This window comes from Peromyscus californicus, unplaced genomic scaffold, assembly GCF_007827085.1.
Source record: "Peromyscus californicus insignis strain IS unplaced genomic scaffold, ASM782708v3 Scaffold_4__1_contigs__length_199733344, whole genome shotgun sequence".
Lineage (NCBI taxonomy): Eukaryota > Metazoa > Chordata > Mammalia > Rodentia > Cricetidae > Peromyscus > Peromyscus californicus.
This window is the reverse complement of record NW_026294562.1, coordinates 101,384,544-101,392,779: the sequence shown is the minus strand read 5'-3', so window position 1 is coordinate 101,392,779 and position 8,236 is coordinate 101,384,544.

Here is an 8,236-nt window from a genome sequence, read left to right as displayed (position 1 = left end):
CTCAGTGAAGGCTGACCTAGCTCTCCCTAGGAAATAAACCAGAAAAGGGGCAGTGTCAGGAAGCCCTCCAGACCCCGGAAGTGACAGATCTTGAGATTCTGATGGGGTCAGTCACGGGACTTGGAGAACAGTAAAGGCAAATGACACCCAGGACAGTGTATCCTCCTGTCCTTTGAAACCACTGTGGAGCTGAACATGGTGGTGCATGCCTGTAACCCCAGCACTGATGCCCGCCTGGGGTGCACAGTGGGTTCAAACCAGCCTGGGTTACACAACAAGACCCTGTCTCCAAACACTACAAACTGACCTTGGGCCCTCCCCACCTCTGCATGCGTGCCCAGCGTTACTGTAGGAAGTCTGGTTCTGCCCACACATCGGATGCAGGAGCACTTACTTCCCAGGCCCTACACAGAGCTAAGGTTTCTGTGACACCGGCCTGCCCACACCCGGGCCCGACACAGTATGCTGCGTCTTTCAAGTAAGGAGTCATGTGGAGGGCAGGCTTCCTAACACTTTTTAAAAATGTATTTTAATCATGTTTGTGTGTGTAGGCATGTGCACGTGAGTGCAGGTGCCTGCAAAGTCTAGGGGCATCAAATTCCCTGGAACGGAAGTTACAGGCAGTTGTAAGACACCTAATGTGGGTGCTGGGAAATGGACTCATTTCCTCTGGAAAACCGTACCTGCTCTTACTGCTGAACCGTCTTTTCAACACTCCTAATTAATGCTTTTTTAACTCACGAAACACTGCTAGAAATTTTTTAATAATTTTGTCATTTTTGAATGGTAGATGATTCAAAAAGTATGGTGGCATACTTCCAGCTCTAAAAAATTTATTTACTCGTTTTGAATTGTCTTTTTTTTTTTTCTCACCCACTGGGTCCAGTTAGTGCCACCTCTACGTGAGCTTATCCACTGGGGCGTGGGGAACCTGCTATGGCCACACCCTAAAAATGTGATTTCAAGTGAACTTTATAGTTTTTCTAATTCTAAATAGAAGATAGTTTCAGTCAAAGTTTATCATTTTTTTGTTTATTCGTTGACCATTTCATACATATATACAATGTATCTTGAACATATTCACCCCCAACCCCTCTCCCACTCTTCCAGTAACTTTTTTCTTTCTTGCTTTTGAGGTTTTGTTTGTTTGTTTGTTTGTTTTTTGAGCTTTTTCAAGACAGGGTTTCTCTGTGTAGCCCTGACTGTCTTGGAACTTGCTCTGTAGACCAGGCTGGCCTCGAACCACCTGCCTCTGCCTCCTGAGTGCTGGGATTAAAGATGCATGCCATCACTGCCTGGGTAGCTAATAAGTTTTCATATAAGAATATGTAGGGGCTGGAGAGATGGCTCAGTGGTTAAGAGCACGGGCTCCTCTTCCCAGAGGACTTAGGATCAATTCTCAGCACCCACATGACAACTCACAGCTGTCTGTAACTCCAGTTCCAGAGGATCTGACACCCTCACACAGATATGCATGCAGGCAAAAATACCAGTGCACATAAACTGAAAATAAATAAATCATTAAAAAAAAAAAAAAGAATATGTAAGCAGAAGCCCCTAGGCTGACCAATCTGCTGCCATCCAGGCCCGGATCCACTGCTTTGAGTTGGTCCACCCCGACATCTACTCCATCTATCTACCAGCTGCTGGAGCGTGTGGAGGAACCAGTCCTACAGAACCAGATATCATCACTGAGGCTGCAGCCCATGCCCTTTGCCCTACTGGTAGATGGCGGGGTGGGGTGGTGGGGTGGTGATGCTGCCTGCAGGCTACAAACACAAAGGGAGAGCCTAGGGAGCCTCAGGGAGGCAGGAGGCTGACATTGAGGGGGGAGGGGTATGGCAGCCTGAAACTTGCTCTTTGGAACCTGCCCGTCTCAAGATCACCCTGACTCTGGGCAACAGCTGGATATCTGAGATGAGTCCTGGTGATGGTCCAGTATTTATGGTGCATCAGAAACCAGAAACCTTGAACCAGACCAACAACTCATTGCAATGTGTATTTGCATGTAAAACTGTTTGGGAAAAAAAAAATCCTGTGTGACACACTGCATTTTCCAACGCCACTATGACAAAAGAATATGCGATGGAGAGGTGGGAAAGATGAAGGAACAGAGCAGTGCGTGGGTGATGGAGAGAGGCAGAACTAGACAGGTGTGAGAGAAGGCCATGCTGATGTCCATGATCTGTGCTGCCTCATGCAGCCATGTTGATGTTAGTGGGCCATGCTGCTACCAAGGGCTACGTCTGGGTCAGTGGTCCTGCCACAGCCAGGGGCCCTGTTGTTGGCTGTGGCCTGTGTTCTCTTGAAGTCATGTTGATGTCTGTGGCCTGTACTGCCACCTGAAGCCACGTTGATGTTCTAGGGCTGGACTACTAGTGCAGACCTTGTTGGTGTCCTTGACCCATGTTGTCCTGGAGGCCAGGATGATGTCCTTGGCCTGTGTTGCCATGGAGGGTTATGATAGTGTCTGTGGCTGGTGCTGTGGCAGAGGGCTATGTTGATGTCCGTGATCTGTATTGCCACCAGAGACCATGCTGAAGTCCATGGCACGTGCTGATGCTGGAGACCATGTGGATATCTGTGATCTGTGCTCACCAGAAACCATGTGGAAGTCCATGAAACATGTTCCCTCCCGACGGTAGAGGGCAAGGAAACTACTTCTGCAGTGTTATTGATGACTGCAGACTCAGAACTGAGAAAGAGGGACAGAGAAGGCTTCAGTGACAACTCCTGCCCTACCTCCAACCCAAAACAGTGACAGCCTAGACAGGAAACCATTGAAGAGAACTCTTAAAAACTGTGATAAGGATGCTGAAGTGTAGCTCTCCACAGCTGAGGACTGCTGTCCAGGGCGCAGATGAGGACCTCAGCTTTCTTTAAGGGGCTGGCTTCTGGGAGTTTGACCGTTTTCAGTGAGTGTATGGGCAACACAAATTGGACTTGTGGGGGGCGTTTTTCTTCTTTCTTTTGGGGGCGAGTCCCAAGGGTGAGGGTGGATCAGGGAGGACTGGGAGGTGATGGGATTGGGGTACATGAAGTGAAATTCCCAAATGATAATTTTTTTAAATTATGAGGAAAGAAAAGAATATGTAAAGACAAATTTCTATTTTTGTGTCCAAGTTATCTCTATGTAAGAAATATATGGTCCACTACATGTAAAAATGACAGTATAAACCAGGCGGTGGTGGCGCACGCCTTTAATCCCAGCACTCGGGAGGCAGAGCCAGGTGGATCTCTGTGAGTTCGAGGCCAGCCTGGACTACAGAGTGAGATCCAGGACAGGCTCCAAAGCTACACAAAGAAACCCTGTCTTGAAAAAAAAAAAAAAAAGAATGGGAAATACTATAACACAGGGAGGTCGGACCTTTTATGGTGCTTTATTAGTTTTGAATATTTTGAATGCTAATGAACAGACAACAGCTGCTGAGAGACGTTGGATTGTGGAAGAGACTGTTAAGTTAATCCAACCCGTGTACTTTAGGAACACCTTAACTTTGAAATGGAAGTAAAAATGTATTACTTTGGGGAAGAGGCTATGCTTTCATTTTTACAGGAAACGAAGGGTTGTGGATTCCTTCCAGGTTAATATAGATCAGATTTGACAGGGGAGACCTCCTAAGTATCTTGGCTACAGACATGGGGGAGGAAGCCAAGAAAGACTACAGGACAGGTGACATGTTAACTGATCCCTCTGCATGGGAACAGCTCAGAAACGAGATGAGACATGTTAAATCTTGTTGGTTACAGAGTCCTCAAGACTTATTATTACATGCCATCCTTTCATATGGCATGGATAGAGATTTATATTACAGTTTGATTATGCAGTCCAAATGGACTTATAAAGTTGAAAGATGCCTTTTACCTGTTCAAACATAGAACAAAAGAAATCATCTTTATCTGACTTGTGCGCACTGCCCATTCCATATTTGTGTTAATGCAGATATGTATGTTACCTTAAAAGTGTGTGTGTTTTCAGAGCAAAGGGACCAGACACCAATGAAAATGGGTGGCCCAAGTGATCCAGCCTCACAGAATGCCTCTGTTGTGGTTTCCTCAGAGTTCTGCATCCAGAACAGCTTCAAGGCTGCTGGCTGAGATGGTCCAAACTCAGACTACTCCAGTCAGGACTTCAGATAATCCTTGTACTTTCCCATTACACAGAGACTGGACAACAAGTGATACTGCTCGCTCTTCTAGGACATGACCATTATCCCAATTTTCTCAGGGTCCCCTAAAGATTCCAGTGCCCCCAGACAACAGGAAGCAGTCTAGAGAATACACTGCTCACATTCCCAAGAGGTGGGGTTTTTGGTCATTCAGTGGGTTATGGTATTTGTCATTGTTTAGAGGGGTTGGTTACAAGTTGTTATTGGTTATAGTCAGGAAAAATGCTGAACAAAGGAGATTAGATTCAGGGATCTCATTCTGAAAAGAAAAAAGGGGGATATAGAAATGGTAAGATAAGAGGGCAGATTATGAATCTACTTTTTTTTTTTTTTTTTTTGGTTTTTTGAGACAGGGTTTTTCTGTGTAGCTTTGCGCCTTTCCTGGGACTCACTTGGTAGCCCAGACTGGCCTGGAACTCACAGAGATCCTCCTGCCTCTGCCTCCTGAGTGCTGGGATTAAAGGTGTGCGCCACCACCACCTAGTTATGAATCTACTTTTACACTAAAAAAGGAACTACTAGTCTTAAATATTTTCCATTGGTATGGATATTTATATATTGGTCTAAATTCAAGATTATTTTTTATTATACTTTATATATGTTCCTACTCTTATTTAAGGTATTTTTGTATATTGATGCAAATTTAAGGTTATTTTTGTTAGAACATACTGTACATACATTTCTACTCTTGTTTAAGGTATTGTACCTATATAGCCCATTTAACAATGTAATGTAAATTCCTAGTCCTTAAAGGTTATTATTACAAACTATTTAGGATAAGAAAGAAGTACAAGTTAGTAGTTAGTCACCTATAACAATCAAACTTGTAGTCATGTTACATATGTTTACAAGGTCAGAGATATATTTTAGGTAAACAGGTGGTCTTCAAACATTTGAGAGACCTACAGAATATGGCATTTAAGATGTTTTAATAGCGTAAGGGTTTTCATGATGTTGAGTTGCTCCTGGCAGCACCAATCTACTTCATAAAAGGATGATGGGCATCAAAGAAACTCCATGTGGTGTTTGCTTCCTTTGTAGCAAAAGCGAGTCACTGGGCAAGAAAGTGCCCTTGCCTCAACTGCTGACAGTATGCTGTCCAAGCTGGACAAACAGGACACAAAAGAAAATGACTGCCAAACTTTGCCAAGACAGGGTAGGACAGTCCTTCAAAAATTTCTACTTCACAGAAAAGTCTGCCAGATATAGTAGGCCTGTAGGCTGAAGATGGATGCTCCAACATTACAGAGGAACTTTGGGGTGACTGTCCAGGCAGCCAGATGTCTCTGTCGTTTCTTAGTTTTGGAAGTTGCTTGCTCTGCATTTCCTGTTTACTCAGGTAATATTATATTCTTCTCAGGTCTCTGATGGAATTGAAGACTAGATAACTATAGTTAGAGTTTTCTTTGTTACCAAATTTTAAAAAATATATAAAAAAGATGTAAAGTGTATAAGTTGAGAGACATAAAAGCTTAAGTTGTTTATCTAAGAAAATGTTTTAAGGTCCAAAAAGATATTTTTAGGTTGGTCATACAAGCTGTGATAAAAAGTAAGTTAGGCACAAAACTTTTGACTCACCAAGATAGGATATAGATAATACAGTACTTTCTCAGAATTTGCCAAGTACAAATGGACTAGATATTGTAAACATAATTCTTACCTGATAATTGTTCTTATTGTGTGTTTTACTGTGTTAGAGTTAAAACCTTTCCTTTTTATTTAGACAAAAAGAGGGAATCAACAGGTGATGGATCAACAATGTATGACACAGACACATTGTAGGATATTATTCACTCATTAAAAGAATGGAGTTGTAGCCGGGCGGTGGTGGCGCACGCCTTTAATCCCAGCACTCAGGGGGCAGAGCCAGGTGGATCTCTGTGAGTTTGAGGCCAGCCTGGGCTTCAGAGTGAGTTCTGGGACAGCCAGGGCTACACAGAAAAAGGAGTTGTGATAGATCATGTGTGTACCTGGAAATCATGATGATTAAAAGGCAGACAGGCAAGAATAGATACTAGGGCTGAATTGGTGGCTAACTGGTTAAGAGCCCTTGCAACTCTTCAAGAGGACTGAGTTCAGTTCCCAGAACACACTGGGCAACTCACAGCCACCTGTAACTTCAGCTCCAGGGGATCTGACACTTTTCTGTCTTCCATGGGTACCTGCACACACATACTATACATACACATGGATACAGACACATATAAGAAAAATAAATCTTTAAAAAGAACAGATACTGTGTGATTCCATTTATATTAAACATAGGACATAAAATAGATTTATATAGGTTACTTGGAGCTAAGAGGATCAAAGAATGGAGAATTACTGCTTAATTTTAACAGAAGTTCTACTTGGAATGATGAAGACACTTCAGAAGTAGCCGTGATGGCTGTACAGTATTGTGATGAACTGGTTGCCAGGGGCATAGACTCTTAAAATGATAAAAGTGGAAATTTCTGTGTTTTTTATTTTTATTGGCATATACGGATTATACATAATAGAATTCATTATATTTTGCTTTCAGATATTTATTTTTGTTTTATGTGTTGTATGTGTGCCTGAAAATACATGCCTGTATGTATTGCACCATATATGTGTAAGCGCCTTCAGAGGCCAGAAAAGAGCATTGGATCCCCTGGAACTAGAGTTACAGGCAATTGTGAGCTGCCTGATGTGGGTGCTGGGAACTGAACCTGGTTCTTCTGCAGAAGCATCTGGTGCTCTTAACTGTCGGGCCATCTCACCAACCCCCTGTTATGACATTTTCACGTGTGTATATAATATGAGTACATCTATTCACTCCCTCCCCCATTACCCTTCCTTGTCCTTCCCCCCTCTCACTGATTCCCCTTTTTCCAACTAGTCCCCACTCTGCTTTGATATCATGGGGTGTGTGTGTGTGTGTGTGTGTGTGTGTGTGTGTGTGTGTGTGTTTCCTACTGAGTCTCATCAGGCTTCTTTATAGGAGCATAGATGAGGGGTTACTGGAACCTTACCAGAGGCTACACCATTGAAGAAAATGTCTCTTCCCTCTCCATCAACCATTAACTACCTCCAGATTCTGGAGAAGGCGTGGGGCTTCATGAGCCTCTATCCACTGCATGACAGGATGTGGACAGTGGCAATCCTGTGCAGGCAGCACAGTGTACTGGCCACGTGATGCCCGGAAGACAGCGTTCCACCACGCTCCACCCCTTCCTCTGATTCTGATATTCTTTCCGCTCTCTGTCCCCTGATAGCCCCCTGCACCTTGGAGAGGGTGATATAGACATCTCATTTATGGCTGAGTATTCAACGGTCACTTGTCCTCAGCACTTTAACCAGTTATGAGTCTGCACTAACTGCTGCCTGTTGCAAACTGCAGCTTCTCTGTCTAAGATGACAGCCACAGGAAGCTATGGAAATAAACATATTTAGAAGACGATTTGATGGACACATTGTGCCCATTTAGCAGAACCACAGCTGTAGCTTCCTCCATAGGGCCTATATAGCTCTACAGCCACTGTTTGGGCCAGGTTTAGAGTACTAGGTATGAATTCCTTCTTGTGAAGAAGGAAGACATCAGTTGCATCTCTAACAGATTTGCCACTGTTTTACCAATAGGTACACCTTGTTTGACATGTCTGTAGTGTAGCATGTGGAGTCCACAGCTGAGTAATACTTGATGACAACAGTCACCAATGTATCACACCCTCTGTCACTGGGAAGGTTAGCCAGCAGGGGGAAAGCCACTGTCTAGTTCTAGTGTGATTTCCATATGTCCTATGACCAAGCATGTGGTATCTTTAGCAATAGGGTCTTACTTTTTTGTTTGTCTTTTAGAGACAGGATCTTGCTATGTAGCCCTGGATAGCCTAGAATTTAAGGCAATCCTCCTGTCTCAGACTCCGAAGTGCTGGGACTGTGTGTGTGACACCAACTCCAGCTCATGAAATGCAAATGAAAGTTCATTCTTTGCTTATCAGATTGCAAGGCCGGGCGGTGGTGGCGCACGCCTTTAATCCCAGCACTCGGGAGGCAGAGCCAGGCGGATCTCTGTGAGTTCGAGGCCAGCCTGGGCTACCAAG